Source organism: Adiantum capillus-veneris, chromosome 8, assembly GCF_014529385.1.
Source record: "Adiantum capillus-veneris isolate H3 chromosome 8, ASM1452938v2, whole genome shotgun sequence".
Taxonomy (NCBI): domain Eukaryota; kingdom Viridiplantae; phylum Streptophyta; class Polypodiopsida; order Polypodiales; family Pteridaceae; genus Adiantum; species Adiantum capillus-veneris.
This window is the reverse complement of record NC_140938.1, coordinates 56,782,949-56,801,261: the sequence shown is the minus strand read 5'-3', so window position 1 is coordinate 56,801,261 and position 18,313 is coordinate 56,782,949. Positions and strand designations below refer to the sequence as shown.

The following is an 18,313-nucleotide window of genomic DNA, read 5'->3' as shown; positions in this document are numbered from 1 at the left end:
ATAGACAAGGAATTCTCTTTCTGGAGATTCCTGTTTAAAACTCACCCTACTCCTTTGTTTAAAGATAAGGCCACTTTTATGCATAGAAAGGACGTCAATGGAGCTTGTCAAATTTGCAGAATCTCAAGACTGTTTTGTTCTTGAGGAAGTTGGGCTCAAAGGCAATAACTTGTAACAAATTAGAAGGACAGCTCAATGGTGGAATAAAAAATTAGAAGATGTATGGGATTTGAAATGCTCCACTGAACAAAAGCTATTTCTTTGGAGGTTGGTTACTTGGGGATCAGACCTGTAGGTGTATTCTACAGTCGATGTTAAGCTATTTATGCATTTGCAACCTGCAACAGGAAAATTGCTATTATGTTTGTTTTAAGGGTTCGGATGGTCTTTTTGAACTTAAGGCTAAATGCATGAGAGTCAACTCTGTGATATGCTCAGATGTTAAAAAAACAAAATTCTATGTATATTTAGTGGAGTACATACTTCATTGTGAGAACATGAACCTACATGAGTGGGAGCATGTGTCAAGTTGTTTGTTGCATCAGGTGTATCAAAAGCTGAACAAAAAATCTATGCAAATGGAATTAGGATTTGCAAAGATACTTGTGTAGGTGGATGTTGTAAATGAACGAGTATGTCAATGGTGCCTAGAAAAGTCTCAATCAATGGTGACTAGAACCTTAAAATCCTTCTAGCTATATGGCTAAGAAATTTTTTGCACAAGTTAGAAGTGGTAGGAGGAGTAGTTGTTGTTGGAAGCTTAAAGAGAGCCAATGACCTCATCCTTCATGCCAAGTCCCAGGGGTTCAAGCTGAGAAAAGGCCTTCATCCTCACTCCAGGAAGCAGGAGAGATCGCGCTTTTGTTCCATGGAATGTTCATAATGTGAAATTAAAATATCTACCTCACTCTTAATGTTTATGATGTGTGGGACCAAATGCTACAATGTACATACTGTGATATATGATACAATGTACATAGTCTTCCATGGCATGTTCATAATGTGAAATTAAAATATCTACCTCACTCTTAATGTTTATGATGTGTGGGACCAAATGCTACAATGTACATACTGTGATATATGCTACAATGTACATAGTGTTCCATGGCATGTTCATAATGTGAAATTAAAATATCTACCTCACTCTTAATGTTTATGATGTGTGGGAAAAATCCTACAATGTACATAGTGTGATATATGCTACAATGTACATAGTGTGATATATGCGAAAATGAATGTCACGGTTGCAGTCGTGTACATACCTTGCCGGGCGGGTGAGGCCCTACACGTGGCACCATGGAATGCTTTTTCACATAAATATATGCCTAATTTTCTTTAGGAATGTACAAATGTCAAGTGTTTCGAAGTGGCACACTCGTTTTGCCTAGAAAGTTCAATGCGGGCAATCTCGGCCAAAAATAGCAGGTTTCGTGCTGGCGTAAAAGACGTGTCCAAAGTGCTTACCAAGTGGGAAAATGAGGTTCAATATGAAATTTGATCCCAATGAGATTTTTTCACAATTTTAGGGATTTTTTCCATCTCGTTTGGGCTTTTTACGGACAAAAAAAGGCATTTTTGGGCCAAAAAAAAAGGCTAAAGATGGCCTTAAAATGGTAAAAAATGGTCAAAAATAGCCTAAAAATAGCTCAAAATTCCACATCAACGATGGTGGCATTATTGCTCAAGCTGTGTGGGAAATTTTAGAGCCAAGAATGAGCTCATTTGGGCATATGAGCAAGGAGATACAGCCATTCCTTTACAGGGTGCTAGCGTAGTCCCGTGCTGCTTCCACTACATGGTTGAGACTGTGAGGCCTCCAATTAGGGTTTCCCCTCCTCAAATAACTACTTGGTCTTATCCAATGAAGTACTGAAGCTTCCATGAAATTGTCACGATGAAGAATCGAAGCGTATATTTAGGGGTTTTAACAGGTCTAATGAGCACTGCATCTGTGCAATTGGGAGCGAGGCTACACCTAATCTTCACACACACAAGAGTTTTGAGTTAGTATTGGTTCTTTTTCAAAGTGGAGCTTTCATGGTTGGAGTTTTGTTCTTTTTTAGTGTGTTTTTAGCTTCAAATCATCTACGCCTTTCTTGATTTTGCTATGAATCCTCACAGTTAGAGGCCCGACGCTTTCCTAGTCGCACTGCACACTTCTTGACACATTTTTGTTGAACCCGACGTGAAGTAGGATAGGGTGAGGGTTCAAAAGATTCATTGAAGGTCTCAAAACAAAGGTTTAAATCTATGGAGCAACAAGGGGTTCGGTTTGATCCAGTCACAATGCAAATGTTTCAAGCTTTTGCAGTGTTTATGCAGCAGCAACAAGTTGCAGAGAGGAGGGAGCTCTGCTCAACCAAAGCTCTTCAATCTATGGTGAAGAAAATGGACCAATTAAAAGGTAAATATGTAACAAAGTATCTTTGTGGATATGTAACGGAGATGGAGCTTCATCAAGTGCCCAAAGCAGAGATGGTGCAAAGTTTTGAACTTGCTGTGGTTCCTGAGATCAAAGAGCATGTAAGGGAAATTAGAAATGAGAATGGGGCAACTTGGGAAGCATTCAAATTATCCTGGAAGGAAGGGTATTTCATGGAGGACTCCGAGAGGGTAACAAAGAGGACTTTCTTAGAGTGGGTAGTTTGGCCAAAAGAGGGGCTCTCGCCTACCGAACTGCTAAGGGAATTCGAACGCCGTTATGATCAACTTTCAAGGACTGAAAAGGCTACCCTAAACTCGGAGAAGACAAAGCTCTTTTTGCAGGCTGCAGGTAAAGAGATTCATGAGAATTTAGAGCTATTACTTGAGGATAAGGATGTAGAACAAGGCTTGAAGACCAATTGGAATGAGGTCAAAGATGCCATTTCAGTGCTAGCTAAGCGATAACAACAAAGAGACAAGATGATAGTCAACCCTAATCAAGTCCCAAGTGTTCTAGAGAGTCCTATAAAGCCCGTGATTGTGGTTCCAAAGAGTGACAAATCCATTCTAGATGATATTGTCAAAGGAATGCAAGAGCTCAAGTTAAAGCTTACAAGGCTAGAAGAAAAGGGGCAACCATCGGGACAAGCTACAAGGCAAAGACCTCAAAACAGAGAAGGCTTTGTAAATAGATGCATATGGTGTGATAGTACTGACCATGGAAGGAGGGATTGTGAAATTTTTAAAGACTCTTTGACAAGGAGCTTGTTTTGTTTAAAGATGGTAAGATTCACTTAAGTGAAACAGGTAAGCTCTTGGGGACAAACTTTGTAAAGGGCGGAATGAAGAAGCTAGTTGAGGACATGGCTACTAGCCATGCCATCTCAATGGTTGAGGCAGCCACCTATGGGTTGAAGGTGGATCCTATTAAAAGAAAAGGATCAGTCAAGGTTGGAGAAGAGGAATCTAATGGTATTGGAGAGCTATGGCCATGCACTATAGAGTCTGCTATGAAGGGTAAAATGGCTACAAAGGTTTTACATGAAGCTGGAGATTGCATTTGGCTTGAAACAAGTTGGAATGACCCTATGGACTTTTTGTGAATGCATGCATACATTTCCAAATGTCAAGCAAATGAGGCCATTGTTGAAGAGAAACATAGGCGCGAGAATGGGGATGAAGGTCCTTCAAAGCGGGCCACAAGGAGTGGAGGTAGAAATGACACAGTGACTCCTAGATCACCTTCCCCGCAACAGATGCCTGTCCCCGAAGTGCCTATGCAACAAGCCTCTAAACAAAAGAAGAAGGATGCAACAAAATCCAAAGCAAAGGGTCCGGCCTACAAACTCCAATCCGATATAGAGGCAGCAACGGATCTCAAAAAGGTTTTGGAAGAGAGGATTCTAAACAGTAAGGTGGAATTTACCTTGGGTGAGGTCCTTGGTATAGCAAAGCGATAGTTCCACGAAGAAATAATTGATATCATAAAGAGGAAGTGGCAGTATCTTACTGAATCTATCCATGTACTGGGTGAAGAAGAGACTTTAAATGCACAGGGAGTACATGTCTATGGCAAACAAGGTGATGAAACTATTGTTGGATGCTACAAGTCTAGGGGAGGAGTAAAACAGATTCACTTTTTGGATGATGAAGATGAAGTGGAGACCACTCAAAAGAGTTACTACTTGAAAATCCACTGGGTAAGAGCAACTACTGAGACCTTGGTAAAAGTGGGAGACTTGGAAGAGCCATACATTGCATTGTTAGATCATGGATCAAAAATTAACCTCATGTCAAAGAGTCTTTATCAAAAAGGAAAATGGCCAATTGGTATAAATCATGGATGGATGATTCGTGCAACAAATAACTCATCAGGGGAGCTGTACGAAGCTTGTCCAAATGTTAAGGTGACTATAGGGGATGTGAAATATGATCAAAATTTCTTTGTGCAGAAGATGTCTACATAGCCTCTTATCCTTGGGCAACTATACATCACTGCTACTCGTATGGAAACCAGGGTGATGGATGATGGGTCAGCTTATGCAAGAATAAGGAGCAGGGATGGAAAGCGTGCAATACAGTTCCTTACTGCTTGTGTGGACCATGAAGGGAACCGTGAAAGTCTTAGAGAGCAACACTTGCCAAAGACAAACAAAGAATTTAAGGACTACAGGGATATGAGGGGCTTTGGCCATGTACCCTTGTAGAGCGGGATTGCAGTGGTACAAGAAGAGAAAGGTTCTCGCATGATGTATATGCAAAGGAAACATTTTCTACAGGTTTTGTAGCATTATCAGAGTATGGATCTATTGATTTTACAGAGTGTGAGGACTTAAAGCGGGGTGAACGACAACATGTAAATAGTGTACAAAGAGGTTTGAAGATGGATGGTTTGCTAGAAGATGATGAATGCATTGTAGGTGTGTTTGATGAGTGTTCGTTTGTGGATACTATGCAAGATTTGGAGTCTTGAGTGGATTGCAATTTTCATATGGGAAGTGAGGTCGTGAAAGTATGCTCAATAGAAATGTACAAAGGCATTGAGGATTTCAAAAATGCTCAAAGTGTTGATGCACAAGTGGAGACCAATTATAAGTCTGTGGCAAAGAAAGTGAAACCAGTGGCATTACCTCTACCAAAAGATTGCACAAATAAGATGGAACAAGCTGCTTTGCAACCTAGCCTTCGTGACCCAAGCAAGATTGGACACAAGTTCACACAGGATTCTTTGAAGGAGTTAAAGGTTGGTTGCGAGGACAGTTTGACAAAAACTGAAAAGATATGCTTTGAAGACATGCTTGCCAAACACGGAAAAGCTTTTGCATTTGAGCCTTATGAGATAGGGTGTGTTGATCCATCCATTGTTGCTCCTATGGTGATCTTCACTATCCCTCATGTACCTTGGAACTTGAGGCCTATTCTTGTTCCAAAGGCTCATTTGCCAAAACTCATCGAGTTGCTTAATGAAAAGATTAAGATGGGTATTTTGGAGCCTTCTTATGCTCCATATTCGAATAGGTGGTTCACAGTTCCGAAGAAAAATGATTCTTTACGCTTTATTTAGGATATGCAACCTGTAAATAAGGTGACAATCAGAAATGTAGGTATAGGGCCAATTGTCGATGAGTTTGCAGAGGCATTTGCAGGAAGGGCAATATATTCTATGGGAGATTTGTACTCAGGGTATGATTAGTTCCAACTAGCGATGGAAAGCAGGGACCTCACTACCATGAGGACACCCCTGGGTTTAGTAAGGATGTGAACCTTACCTTAGGGGGCAACTAATTCAGTTGCGCATATGATGAATGGTATGAACAAAGTCCTGCGTGACTTCATACCTCAAACTACAATGCCTTTCCTTGATGATGTGCCAATCAAAGGATGTGATGTAATTGATATAGATATGGCTTGGACTTGAGGGGGTGCCGCAAGTATGTGGCAAACCATATCAATGATTGTGATAATATCTTGTCAAGGTTGGAAGAGGTGAACCTTACCTTGTCTGGCCAAAAGTCAGTGTTTGGTGTGAATGAAGTTCTTATTGTGGGATAGACGTGCGGGCCATATGGTAGAAGGCCTTGTCCTGCAAAGATTGATGTAATTCAGAGAATGAAAGAGAAATGTTTAAATGTCACTGAGGTTCGAAGGTTCTTGGGTGCATGCGTGCTTTATGTTATCTGGATTCCACATTATGCACATGTAGCAGAGCCTTTGTATCAACTTTTGAGAAAGAACCAAAAGTTTCAATGGGAAGAAATGCATACACATGCCATAAGTAAATTAAATAAGTTGCTGCTTATGTCTCCAACTTTGAGGAAAGCAAACTATGAATGTGGAAGATATGTAATTGTGACAGTGGATACTAGCCCCACAGGAATTGGATGGGCGGTTGGGCAAGATGATAATGATGGCAAGCGATATGTGGTGAGGTTTGGAGCAAAAGTCCTAAGTGCTCGTCAACGCAGCTATCCACAGGTAAAAAGAGAGTTATGGGGAGTAGTCACAGCTTTGAAATGTGACAAAGAGTATTTGATAGGAGCAAATGTAATAGTGGAGACTGATTGTCTACCCCTTCTTGAAATGATAACAAGTTGATCAACTCCCGACATTGCTATGTTGAGATGGATTGGCTACATAAAGTCCTTGAATCCAGAATTAAGCATATTGCAGGGAAAGATAATCCAGATGCAGATATGCTTTCAAGAGCAAGGTATGAAAAAGAAGAAGACATGGTTGTCAAGGGCGATGATGTAGGCACACAGTTCTATAGTATCTCTCGTGCCAAGGGCAATCATGTTTGTTTGTCAAATGAACTTGAGTCATTTACAGAGGACCTATATCAAGGTGATTGGTTGCTCATTGGACGCTATCTGAGCACTTTGACAAGGCAAGAAGGGTGGACTGATCAAGAGTTCAAAAGGATACGGAGAAAGGCCTATGGATACTTTTTGAAAGATGTGTACTTATGGAAGTGTCCAAAACAAAGAAATGGAATGCCCATGAGAGTGGTTAATGATAAGGACGCTCAAAATGAGCTTATGAAAAAGTTTCATGAGAGTCTTTATGCTGGACACAGAGGTGTATAGGCCACCTTTACTAAAATGAAAGAGAGGTATTGGTGGAAAGGTATGTATAAAGATGTATCTCACTTTGTGGAATCATGTGAAACCTGTCAAATGTATTAAAATGTACGTCATCGTGATGGGTTGCACCCTACTTACCCATTGGCCATGCACTATAAGTGGGTAGTAGATCTGGTTACAATGCCATTGGTCTTATGGCAAATGAGATACATAGTGCTTGCACGAGAAGATTTAACCAACCAAGTTGAAGGTCGTGCTCTAAGAACGAAAAGCACAGAAGGGGTATGTAAGTTCCTCTTGCATGATGTAATTAGCCGTTATGATTGTGTTGGGAAAATAAGAGCGGATAGGGGTGAGTTGGATGCTGACAAAGCAAGGGAGTTTTTCTCTAGATTGGGCATTAAACTTGCTCTCACTACTACATATAATCCTGAGGGAAACGAAAAATTGGAGCATGGGCATCCTCCTATTATTAAAGCTTTGGCTAAGGCCTACAAAGGTAAAATGGGAGAGTGGCCTAGGTTATTGCCTTATGCTTTATGGGCTGATTGTACAACTCATAGCTCAGTTACTGGTTATATGCCTTTTGAGTTGATCTATGGTTAGAAACCTATAATGCCAATTAAGGATGTAATTCCCACATGGAATGTATTGCCTTGGGAAGATTGAATGAGTAGGGAAGACCTTCTTGCTTTGCACATAAACTAGCTAGAAAGAAGGCCCCAAGATATTGAGATTGCAATAGCACAATTGAAAGATGCAAGGTTAAAGAATAAGGACAAATTTGATAAGAGGCATAGGCTCATATCTAAAGCTATTGAGGAAGGTGATTGGGTGTTGGTGTATGACAGTAGTCTTGAAAACCAACATTCAACAATAAGAAAGCTTTCAAAGAGATGGTTTGGTCCTTATGTGGTTTAGCATGTACATGGGAATGCGACTTATACCTTGCATGAATTAGATGGGACAAAAATGAAGATTCCCATCGCAGGAAAAGAATCAAGTTATCCAAAAGAAGAGGTGATATAGATCCCTTAGATTCACAGGGAAGTCATAATGAAGGCTCTGATGAAAATGTTATGGATGTGGATGAAGAACAAGAGGATGATGCACTAGATTTTGTTGCAAGCGATGATGGAATCGACATGTATGTGGACTTAAATGAAGACCGAACCTGCAAAAGATATCTGTGGCACATGCCAGAGGATGTGCAGATTTAGAGGGGGTGGATGTCTTGCCATGGCACGTTCATAATGTGAAATCAAAATTTCTACCTCACTCTTAATGTTTATTATGTGTGGGACCAAATGCTACAATGTACATAGTGTTATATGCGAAAATGAATGTCACGGTTGCAGTCGTGTACATACCTTGCCGGGAGGGCGAGGCCCTACATGTGGTGCCATGGAATTCTTTTTCACATAAATATATGCCTAACTTTCTTTAGGAACATACAAATAAGTGTTTCGAAGTGTCGTTTTGCCTAGAAAGTTCAATGCGTGCAATCTCGGCCAAAAATAGTAGGTTTCGTGCGCTGGCGTAAAAGACGTGTCCAAAGTGCTTACCAAGTATGAAAATGAGGTTCAACATGAAATTTGATCCCAATGGGATTTTTCCACAATTTTAGGGATTTTTCCCAGCTCGTTTGGGCTTTTTACGATTTTTGGGCAAAAAAAGGCTAAAAATGGCCTTAAAATGATCAAAAATAGCCTACAAATAGCTCAAAATGCCACATCAACGATAGTGGCGTTATTTCTCAAGTTGTGTGGGAAATGTTAGAGCCAATAATGAGCTCATTTGGGCATATGAGCAAGGAGATACAGCCATTCCTTTACAGGGTGCTAGTGCCGTCCCATGCTGCTTCCACTACATGGTTGAGGCTGTGAGGCCTCCAATTAGGGTTTTCCCTCCTCAAATAACTACTTGGGATTCTCTAATGAAGTATTGAAGCTTCCATGAAATGGTCACGACGAAGAATCGAAGCGTATATTTAGGGGTTTTAACAGGTCTAATGAGCACTGCATCTGTGCAATTGGGAGAGAGGCTAAAGCTAATCTTCACACACACAAGAGTTTTAAGTTAATATTGGTTCTTTTTCAAACTGGAGCTTTTATGGTTGGAGTGTTGTTCTTTTTTAGTGTGTTTTTAGCTTCAAATCATCTACTCCTTGCTTGATTTTGCTACGAATCCTCACAGTCAGAGGCCCGACGCTTTCCTAGTTGCACCGCGCACTTCTTGACAGCGTACTGACTGTAACTCCTTCCTCTAGCTCAACCTTCTTGAATACCACCCGCTTGCCCTCATAGAGATGGCCAAACAACAGTGTATTCCTGCCAATACAAGTTTCAGGTCCCACCTATAACAAATCAAGATTCAAAGCATACAATGTGTCCATGTACACTCCTTGCATGCTTATGCAAGCTCCCATGCAGTTGAAGTACAACACACAAAAGAGAGAGCCCTTTGCCAGCTCTAGGAAGCTCATACATGCCCATCATATGGACAAACTGCCGAATGGTATCAAACAGAGTTCTAAAGCCCCATAGCTCATAAGAGGATTGCGACTCTGTCCATCTAATCAAAACCCATCTGCAGATGATGCTTGTGAGCGACATGAGGAGGCCGAAGATGGTGTAAGCTACTGGTAATAGAGCAACCACCACCTCTGTCCCTTTCCTTGATGCCACAAAACCTAAAAGGAGTAGACACGGATACATCGTGCCCACTAGCAAGGTGATGGGAACTAAGACTTGAAGCAAGGGCTATATTACCCGAATAGATGCTAGGTTCAAGAGGCTGGGTCTAAATAATGGACTCTATGCACATGTGGCGCGACCGGTAACCGAGGGCGCCCGCCCATACACATAAAAGAAAACCAACCAACCCCCCCCCCCCCGGTGTAGCCAATAAAATGTGTTTGATATATAACCGTTTGCAGAAGGTGTTTGGTTATCGACATACATTGGCTTGGTGGTTGAGCATCCGTGTTTGATAGTGCCCGCTTGGGTTCAAACCCCCGCTTGTTTGAGCACCTTTTTGGCCTAAGAATGGGCTCCCACTTGTTGCCTTGAAAGTTTTCTAAGGCATGGAAAATGACCGGGAGCATAACATGTGGCGGATTGTGGCGTGTGCCACATGTGCATAGAGTCCGTTTTTTAGACTAAGCCGGTTTTTTAGGAAGCTATGCTCGCCTGCAATTTCACTTTCAAAGAGCCCAAACTAAAAGTTGGGGTTCCTCTTTTATCTGGAAGGTCCTTTTGGAAAGTTGCATCTGCATGATTCTGGGTTTCTTGCACCCAACCATTTGGAGTTGGGAAATTTTGTCCATTAAGCTGCTGCATTTTGCACACCGACATAGATGCTGTCCTTTTTCCACATGCTACCCTTTGGTGCAGCTGAGATGGCTCCAAGAAGTACTCGCTCTAGGAAGTATCACACTATGAGCATCTGCAACACTCTGGGCTCCTAGTCTCAAGTCAGCACACGCTGCCTCCTTGGTGCATCATGCTGGTGATAATCTTGGCAAAATTGCCCAAGTGGCATTTGGCATTCAAATTCAAAAGGTTCGGGTCAGTGAGAGGATTCACCCCTGCTTCTCATATATATGCAAAGAGCCTCAGTTCTTGACAAAAACATTGCGAACTTGGTATGTGCAGAGGTTATAAGTCGATGGGCCAACCAAAGACAAAATCCCGCATTGGAGCTAGGAGAAAGGTCTTTGTTGGGCTTCCATTAACCAACTCAGCACCACTTCAACACACAAGTGAGAGTGCACAAAACGACACCGTAGAGTGCGTAAGTCCCTATGAAGCAAGTTGTCAGGGAAAGGAATTCTCTTTTGTCAATTACCTCTGCCATGAGTTTGAATAATGTACTTAGGTAATCTTGGTACGTTAGGAGCGGAATCAACATTGTTAGATGCCATGGTAGGACTGCAGCTAATGGCAATGCAATGTAAACACATTTCGATTCCAAGAAAAACTTTTGGGGAAGCTGGAAAAACATTGATTCTAACCATATAAAAAGAGGATATGCAAGCAGTGCTGAGATGGTCAGTACAAGGTTTACAAGGTACAGTCCCAAGAAATGTCGAATGGATGGAGAGAACAAAAACAGTAAGCGCCTTGGCTGAAGGTCCTGTAACACATAAAAACTCCATTGAAGGACATCTTCACCACATTCATCAAAAGTGCACTACATTAATGAATGCATACTAAAAAAAATATCAACTTGCTCCACACCTGCATTGCAGATACATCCGAAGTTTTTCCCTTTGTCTTGCGTAGAGGCTCGGTGATTTTCCCAGATGGAATGTGTAACCCAAGACTGGCAAAAGAGTAGGGTCCCATCCATGCCCCCCTTCCCACAGAAAGAGGAGAAAACCATACATTACCCTTTGAGACCTGGTGAGCTCGTATGGTAGCACCTTCAGTCACAGTGACTCTATCGCCAATCGTAACCAAAGCCGTCTCACTAATATCTGTTGTATCCAAAAAAACGTCCTCACCAACTTCAGCACCTAAGGCCCAATACCACCATGCAAGGTATATAGTGCCCTTAAGGTCACTTGCTACTGATGTTGTTGCAAAGTCTTGAAGCCTATACAAAGTCCACCATTTCACAAACCGCACTGTCCAAAGTGGCATGCAGTTTTTTCGGGCATAATTTGGATGCAAGAATGGTACTGCAAGCAAAGAAATTGCTAGGCCAAGTAATACAGTATAAGCAATGCTAGCTAGCGGAAGCACCAATACCAAGAGCCATCTCGTTGTAATTGTCCTGGCCAAGTTTTTGAATACATAGCACACAACCATTCCTGGTATTAGAAGGATTCCAAATGCATATAAGATCCCTATAAGCTGCAAAATGGTGATGATAACTTGTCTCAGACAAGCGGGATACATATAAGATGATACACTTTCAACAGTTGATGTTGCGTCTCTGATATTGCTTTTCTTAAGACCTCCAGAATGTTGCAGCTCATGTGGCTTAGTCGTGTATGGTGGAAAAAATTGGTTCATGTTTTCTTGCTTAGAATCGACGGCATTAGGGCTGCCAGCTTTGATGCTGCACAACAGGGCCACAACATTGTCATAGAGCTCTGCAAGAGAGCCTGCCATGTAGATATCAATAGCTGCTACTTGAACTCCCAAGAACTCTGACAGCTTTTGTGCAGCCTAGACTACAACAGTGGAATGGAGACTGTATGAAGTCAAGCTGTCAAAAGGGGAAATGGAAGAGGTGTGAAAACCTGTTTTTTCAGCCACAAGTTTCGTAAGAAAGCTTAGAATGTCATCCTTGGTTTTCCACGTTGCCACAACTACTGGACTAGAATCGGCTGACTACAGTGCCGATGGTAAAGAGGTAGATTGGTTTAGGGCTACAACATTGTCACAGAGCTCTGCAAGAGAGCCTGCATTGTAGATATCAATAGCTGCTACTTGAACACCCAAGAACTCTAAGAGCTTTTGCACTGCCCAGACTACAACAGTGGAATGGAGACTGTACGAAGTGAAGCTGTCAGAAGGGGAAATGGAAAAGGTGTGTAAACCTGTTCTTTCAGCCACAAGTTTCATAAGAAAGCTTCGAATTTCATCCTTGGATTTCCATGTTGCTTCAGCTACCAGACTAGTATCAGCCGACCGGAGTGCCGATTGTGAAGAGGTAGATTGGTTTGCAATGTAGGCAAAATTAGCCACTACTTGCAACTGTTCATTACAAAATTGCTTCATGCATTCAAACCGATGTAATTTACCTGAAGTTGTTTTGCTTATAGTGTGAGGTTTAATGAAGGTAATGTAAGCAAGCTCTACCCCATGCTCTTCGACAACCGCAGCCTTGATATCATCCATTAGCTTTCTATCAACCAAACAGCCATTTCTGACCTCGGCCACCACTACTACTCCTACACCATCGGAGGAGTCGGGGGATTTTATTCCCTTGACTTCTAGACTCTCTTTTGGGACCCCCAATACAACACAGCAGCCTAGTCTTACTAACATGCAAGAATCCTCCACTGGTTTCTCTATATCTACAGGATAAATATTTCTTCCTTGAACAATGATGAGGTCTTTGATGCGTCTTGTTATGAAAAATTTTCCATCAACTACCCTTCCAAGATCTCCAGTTCTGATGTAGTATCTAGAACTTCCTGTTAAAGTGTTCCAGAAAACCTACATAGTTTCTTTGAGGCTGGTCCCAATACCCTTGTCCGTTGCTTGGACTACTGATGCACACCTCCCCCTCTTCTCCTTCTTGCACTTCTTGGCAAGTCTCTGGGTGAACTATGCGAATGTCTATATCCTCTTTGTTGTGGTGGGGCTCCACATAACCACAACACACTTTCCCTACCAGTCCACCAAAATTGGCTAGTGGCTACCCCATGCACACCACACAAACACACAATTTTTTGCCAGGCCGTACCCAGGGGCAATTACCTCTTCTTGAAGCCCAGATGTCATAAGCATTGTCACAAAGTCCTTTAATGTTCTGGATCTGATAGGCTTTGCACTAATCATCAGAAAGTGGACTGAGGACATGTCAATATTGGTGCGAGGTGGATGACGCTGATACCGTCGCACCAACAACTCGAACGCAAAATTAGAACCAGCACTGTGAGTGGCCTTGTAATCGGACATAAGCTGCAGAAAGTCGACACTAGGGCCTCCCCCAACTGTGCAGAAGTGACTGCTGGTAGGAAACTTAGGGTGCAGGAGAGCACGCGCTATAGAAGTGAAGCAGGAGCCTAGTCTGAACCCGACATGCCCCTACTAGATGAACAAAAAAGAGAAATTCTGTGCATGCGGTCCACCTCAAAAAACAAGCCCCTCATGCCAAATTTTGATTGGCCAAAGCCGCTATGGTCGCGGGGACAAATTTCCTCCCTGCCTTAATAACGGTAGTGCCAATAAAGCTCTTTGCACACTAGGTCTCGGACCAAAAGTACCAGTGACCACACCGAGAGTGGTATGACTGTCATGTCACCTGATCAGAGAGTTGCTAAATAATGTCCTTCAAGCTCACAAAAAGCTTTGAACTCACCGAGATTTAGCAACTGTTCTGCATACATCATGGCACCATTTGAAGGCGAGATCCACCAACCCTTTGCGCCTTCAACCATCACAGCCTGCCAAAGTTTTTGATCTGCCTTTGACCAATTAAGAGACGTATTTGGCATACATATCCAAACTACACCTGTTGCAATCTACTTCTAGCATATGCTCAAGCCTTCCACCAGCATCCTTCTTAGTTTCCTATACCTGCTTCTAGCTTCTTAGTGGGTAGACAGTATTTGGCTGCACCACCACCTTCGAGGAATCGCTTCAAGTTACCTTTAGTTTATAGGTTTTGAAAGACATGGCATTTAGTTTTCTAGAGCTTTATGGAAAATCAAATGAAAATGCCAAAGGTCTCTCGCCTTCTTGTTGACAAGCAGGACCTTGTCTTGCTATTATGAATCTTCTACGTATGTGTGAAGGAAGATTCTTGAGAGTGGAAGGCTACAAAAAAGAGCTACAATCAGTCCAACCTCCTCAAGCTATGACCTCTAAAATGGTGAGACATGCTTTCCTTACACATTTTCAACAAGTGAAAGACCTATGAAAGGTATGGCAGTCTATCCAAGACTTGGTATTGAAGGCTAGACCATAGAAGATTTTGTGACGGCATTCAATGTGTTATGGACAAAGTGGTGTACATCTTTGGGGGCTGAAATTCCTCCAGTCATGTTAAAGAAGGGCAGGTTCCTTGCAAGCTTCAGAAGAGGCCTATGCTTGAAGGTGGAGCTCAAGCAGCCAAAGACCTTTGAAGAGGCGGTTGAAAAGCGGAAAAGAATAAAGAGTGGAAGGCACAGTGTCTTAATCAACTTGGAATCAATGTAGAGCCAAAGATTGAAGAGAAAGATGCAGAGCAGCCAAGAGCCCTCATTAGGGAGACAAGCCATGATCAAAAAACTTCTCAAGATATGAATGCCTTTTCCAAGAAGATGCAACAGGTGGAAGGTCTTATGAAGAATATCAACAACATATGATGAGAGGTGGAAGAGGTCAAAGCTATGGATATGGTCGTGGCTATGGAAGCAATGAGGGGTTTGTAGGGGGGTAGAGGAAGAGGCATGACTGGAAAAGGGGATATGTTTCAATGTTGTTGTGGTGAATGGGGTCATAAAAGCCCTCAATGTGAGAAGCCAAAGAAAAGGGGGGTGATATGTTTCCTCTTCCTTCACATATTCCTTCTTGAGCTCAAGGTTATGGTATTGAGATTAAAGGGAAAGTAGGACCAAGTGGTTTGACAGTTGAAGAGAAGGGCAAGACAAAGGTGGTAGTCATAATCCGTTTAGAGAAGAATGAGGATGATTCAAGAGCTATGTTCATGCCTGTGGGTAAGAGGGCTACAAGAAATCATGACATGAGCGATGCAAGTCCCAAACTTAAAAGAGGGAAACATGCTGAAACATGTGCAGGTAAAGAGAAGAAGAAGAGAAAACCCAAGCAACATTACAATGCATCCGGAATCCCTTTAGGAGAAGGGAAACCAAATTATAGTTTAAGGCCCGATTTGGTGAGTAGAAAGGCTGATGTTACTTTTGGGAAACTCATGGAGATGTATCCTAAGTTAAAGAGTCAATGTAAGTATGTGGTCAACCCTATGAAGGAGGAGCCTGCTATGGGGTCTGTGAGAGTTCTATCTTTGAATGAGCTACCCAATATATGCCCTACAGTGAATGCATGGCAGAACAAGAAGTGCATTGGAGAGGCTTATATTGATGGAGGTGCCTGCTTTATCACTCAAGCTTGTGTATCAAAGTTGGGACTCAATATGGTGAAGAATTCAGGTTTTCATATAAATCTTGCAAACCAATCAAGGGTGAAATGTTTGGGAGTTATCAAGGACTTGGAGGTGGATGTCTTTGATGTTAAAGCATTGGTCAATTGTCATGTTATGACTACAGGTATTGGTGATTTCCCTCTCATCCTTGGAAGACCATGGTTACTTGCAACCAAAGATGTATAGGATTGGAGACATGATACCATCACTCTTTACACTAGAAGGGGTGATAAAAAGAGGTTTGACATGGCTAGCAAAACAAGAAATATTTGGTTTCTGATTTTGATGAGAATAGTGATGAATAAGAGTATTCAAGTGAACAAGAAGACAATGGAAGATAGCAGTGAAGTGAAAGATAGCAGTGATAGTGATATAGATGTTTCTTTCTTTTCTTGAAGAAGATCATGATGAGAAAGAAAGATTTCTTTGCCTTATGGAGAATGAGGATACCTCTAGTACTTATGAGAAAATTAAAGAGCTGATGCAACCCAAGGTTCAACCTAATGTCAAGCGGGAGCTTATTCAAAGCATGCTATCTCTGAAGTTGACTAGTCATGAGAAGGGTGAGTATTTACACATGATATAACAGTTTCCCATTTATTCATCACTTATTATGAGGAAACTAGAGGATTTAAATGAGAGTAAATCCACATTCAAATCAAGGAAGGAGCTCAGCCCGTATGCGAAAAGCTAAGGAGAATGGGATAGGTACAACTTAATGCTTTAAAGGAAGAGGTAGACAAGCTTCTCAAAGCAGGTTTTATATGTCCTGTGAGTATTGAGGAATGGGTGAGTCTCATTGTTGTCACACCCAAGAAGGATGGGAAATGGAGAATTTGTGTTGATTTTAAGTCTCTAAATGCAGCTATGAAGAAAGATCCATACCCTCTTCCTTTCATGGATAACATATTTAATATATTGCAGGGCATGAGAGGTATAATGTATGTGATAGATTCTCTTGATATTTTCACCTCACCTTGACTTATAAGATCAAAATAAGACCACATTTATCACACCATGTGGATGCTTTTGTTATTGTGTGCTTCCTTTTAGTATTATGAATGGTTGTGCTTGGTACCAAAAGCGCATCAATAAGGCATTTTCTCCATTTCTTGGCAAGTTTATGAAGGATCTTATTGATGAATCTTTTGTTTATATTTCTAGAAAGAATTATTGTGCAAAGCTTGGGATGACATTGAAGCAATATGATGAACGTGTATGTCAACTCAACCCAAAGAAGTGCTTTGACATATGCTCTATGATCCTTTGGGTGGACACGTGCTTGTAAATTCTCAAGGGAGCATAGGTCTTTTGGTCGTGGTTTACTAAGAGTTTTTTTGGTATACCTTTTGGTGTTGAGGTTAAGGTTTAAACACTCTTGGGCTATAAAGCTATAAAAATGTCCCCCTTTTCCTTCTGTCCAATAATGCGCCAACAACGTTGATGTATGTGCATGGGCATATGTATAAAGGGATGTAAATATATGCATTTGGGAGCTTTGCAAAGTGGTTTCAAGTTATTAATAGGATGCGACGTGTACAAATTGTAAATAGTCATACTTGTGTGCCGACAGTCAGACACACGTACATGCATGGACAGGGTGTCCGCACCTTAGATATGGTTTTAGGTGGATTATTTTGGTTCTAGGGTTGCGTTGCCTAATCTACGATGATGCATGCACTGCGGTAGAAGTGGTCAAAAATGGAACGTGGGAATGTGGAAAAGGGATTTGGGTATCAAGGATCAAGCATGAAAAATTTGGTGAATTTTGGAGTCTGTTGGGGTTCTTCTTGTGAAAAATGCCCGTCGAGGATCAAAACAGGGCCAAAAAAGGTGTGAAAAGGCTTCAAATTGCCACATCAATCAGGGTGCCATGAGTGTTCAAGCTGAAGGAAAACCTTTTGAAGCCAATACTCAGCATTTTCACCTCTCTCTGTGTGGGAGGAAGCAAGGTTCCTGCAGGTGGTCTAGTGCAGTCCCGTCACATTCGCGTCCAGTTTTCCAGTGTGTGGAGGAGTGAATGAGAGATTTCTCTCTTCAATTTTTCACTTGGGAGAGTCTATGGAAGTTATGAGGTTTCCATGGATGTGTGTCTTCAAGGAATTAAGGGAAGAAGGTGCGGCTTTCTGCAAGACTATGTGACCCTTTATCAGTGCCATTGGGGTTGGCACTACTCCAAAGAGTCCAACAGAGTGGAGTTTGATGAAGGCTTTGCAATGGTTTGAGAGAGGCCTTTTTTGGTTGGATTTTTTTATGGTTATTCTTGTATATTTGGGTCACCATCAAGTGTGATTTTAAGTTTTTATCAACTCGACTCACCTTGTAGTGTCTATGGGCAGGCAAGGGCTTGTAGGTCGAGGTGTTTGGAGTTTCAATTAAGCTTGTGGGTAGTATTTTCATTGAGATTTTGAGTGGTGGTGAGTGAGGTGAAAAATTAACGGAATACCTTGTGTTGTGTTAAGGTTTTTGGGTGTGTGAGT

At 41.8% G+C, this 18,313-nt stretch overlaps 1 pseudogene; it reads right to left on the bottom strand.

Annotated features, from left to right (window-relative positions):
* Positions 1-760: 760 nt before the first annotated feature.
* Positions 761-18,313, bottom strand: part of LOC147452181 (uncharacterized) — a 58,071-nt pseudogene continuing 40,518 nt past the window's right edge.